Below are 2,775 nucleotides of genomic sequence, written 5' to 3'. Positions count from 1 at the left end.
GAATGCCTACGTTCTGCCAAAACCACTTCCAAAACAAGTCATTAGACCATCCAAGTTGCATCCTGCAGCACAAAAATAGACTGCTTACAGAAGACCACCAAAGCTGATGAACAGAGGTGGATTGCTAATTACTATCCACCTGCCCCAAAGCCATCAGGTCAGGCAACATGTCTCTGTCTCTTGGGAGAGTGAGGATGTGAGATAGCAATCAAAGTAAGCTGTTCTTTTAGGTTGCACAGCAAATGGGTGGCAGAGCTGTCACCTGAAGGCCAGGCTAACGAAGCAGCACACTTCTGAGAAGGGAGAGCTAGTGTACGAGTACCATCAATAACTGTGCAGCAAATTCTGGTCATTCAGAAACTAGTTCTAGCCAGTAGTCAAAAAAATAAGCTCACAAAGATGAATAGAAACTGGGTTTTAGGACAAATGGGTCGCCTGGCCTACTTTGGACTGTTTTGCCAAATCAGCATACTATGATAGCGTGTTATGTGTTCTCATTAATTGAGCACAGAGTTTTGTCTCTTGTTGTGTAGTCCTAGCATTTTATTTGCAGAAAGGCATGTTTAGTGATACTAGTGTCAGAGTCTGAGAAAATAAATGTGTTACTTATTTTAACGGCATATGTAAAACCAAGTAGCCCAAAGCTCTTGTTTTTTGCACAAGAAAAAATTGGGAGTTTGGTTTTGGCTGCTCGTTTAGAAGAACAGTGTTGTTGAAGTGGGAGCGGGAGTAATAGATGTGGGTGGTAAAGTAGTTTAGCAGCACTAAGTTGTCAGCAATATTGATTCTACTCTAGCAGCTTGTTACCTCCAGGTGTTTGGAAAAAATACTATTTCCTCACAAAATCTGCCAGCACAGCATTTACCTGAGCAGAGATCTTCAAAAAGAGGGTTGTTATTTTTGTGGAATCATAGAATGGTTTGAGTTGAAATGGACCTTAAAGATCATTTAGTTCCAACCTCCTGCCATGGACAGGGACAGTTTCCACTAGACCAGGATGCTAAAATACATTACTAAGACTTATTTTGTGAAAGCTGCAAGCTTCTTACTAGTAGAATTAAATCAAGTATCTTCTACTAGATCCTAAACACTTGCTGTTTTGTTCCAGAGTCCATGGCTTCCATGTAGGTTTAGTAACATACATTTTCTACGTGCATGTTCTGACGATGGCTGTAGAGTACTTTGCGTTCATGGCAAGGTGATTCTAGCTGAACAAGAGTACTGAAAACACTGGCATGGAATCAACCTTTGAAAGGCAAGTGTGCTCCTTAGAAGAGTATGTGATCTGCTGTTTCATAGACCCCTTGCAGGTTGGTTCCTGGTGGACTGATTATTTCCTAGTAAGAAGATGGCAGGGGAGGAGCAACCGAACCTTCCTACATGAGCTATTTATTTATATCCCTTATTGAAGGATCTTGATGTTTCACTTAATGTAGTTAAAGTCAACATTCCTGTCCATAAAACCGAGTGTTATGATAAAAAAAAATACAAAATTATAGAATTATACTCCATTGCAGCTTGCTGAATGCATGAATTAATTGACTGTAAAAGGTAGAATAAATCAAATTATTCAGGTTAGAGAGGACATCTGGAGGTCTTAATCTCCCACTCAGAGCAGAGCCATCTGATTAAAGTTGCTCAGGGCCTTGGGAAGCTGAGTTCAAATATCTGCATGGTTGAAAACTCCACAGCCTTCTGGACCCATTGTTAGGGTGTTTGAGCACCTTCTTGATGACTAGAGATCTGCTCTGCTACAGCTGGGATGAGTCTGGCTCTGCCCAGAGGTAGCGGGCAGAAGTTCAAAGTAACTCAAATAACTATCCTAATTAATGGGCCTTCTGCATTTGTCATTCTTCTAGATTTTCACTGTAAACTGGAATACCTTTGCTTTACTAACTTTGGATTTGTATCATTGCTTATGGGAAAAAAAATAACAGTTTTCTGAGAATTTAATCTGAAGACTCTGATCTTGTGAAACTAATGTTAAAATATTCAAAGTCTTAATCTGTAGGTTCATTTTTCCTGCCAAATTCTGTTAGCTAAAGCATGGTCAGAATGTCACAGTATGTGTGAGAAAAGAGAGTGGAGTAACCTTAGTCACCTGCTATGTAGGATACTTACTTTTCTACAGCTTGGAGAAAAAAATACTGTATCAACTGCACAGGAAAAGAAAAGAAAAGAAAAGAAAAGAAAAGAAAAGAAAAGAAAAGAAAAGAAAAGAAAAGAAAAGAAAAGAAAAGAAAAGAAAAGAAAAGAAAAGAAAAGAAAAGAAAGAAAAGAAAAGAAAAGAGAGGCATTGGATGGTTAGGTGAGAGAGTGACTATGAACAGCCTCTCATCTCAGTTAAAAATGGTTTGTAATCCAGACTTGCTCTCTGGAGATACTGTAGTCTCACTAGCAACTCTGGTATAATTCATGGCAACTGATAATTGAACTATTTTAAAATTGGAGTGACAGTTCATCTCACCTGTGACTCAAAGCAGCCTGTGGTTTTCTCTGCAGCAAGGAGCTGCTTCATGGGCAAAGGGGAATTTTTGAAACTACATCTCATCAGTTTTCACTGAGGAATGTCTTTTTAAAGAATAGCATAAAAAAATATTGCTACAATAACTGAGGAAGACAACCCTGCAGTGCATGATTTTGCTCACTGAGCAAAGTTCTGGAACATCAGTACCACTGGTCACATTAGGATGGAAGCAGCACTGGTTAGCTGGAGGCTGTTTGGTCACATATGCTTCTAGCAGCACTTCTACAGAGAGATGGAAATGTAGCTCT

This window comes from Chaetura pelagica, unplaced genomic scaffold (genome assembly GCF_000747805.2).
Source record: "Chaetura pelagica isolate M959 unplaced genomic scaffold, ChaPel_1.0 scaffold330, whole genome shotgun sequence".
NCBI lineage: Eukaryota > Metazoa > Chordata > Aves > Apodiformes > Apodidae > Chaetura > Chaetura pelagica.
This window is presented reverse-complemented; position numbering follows the sequence as displayed.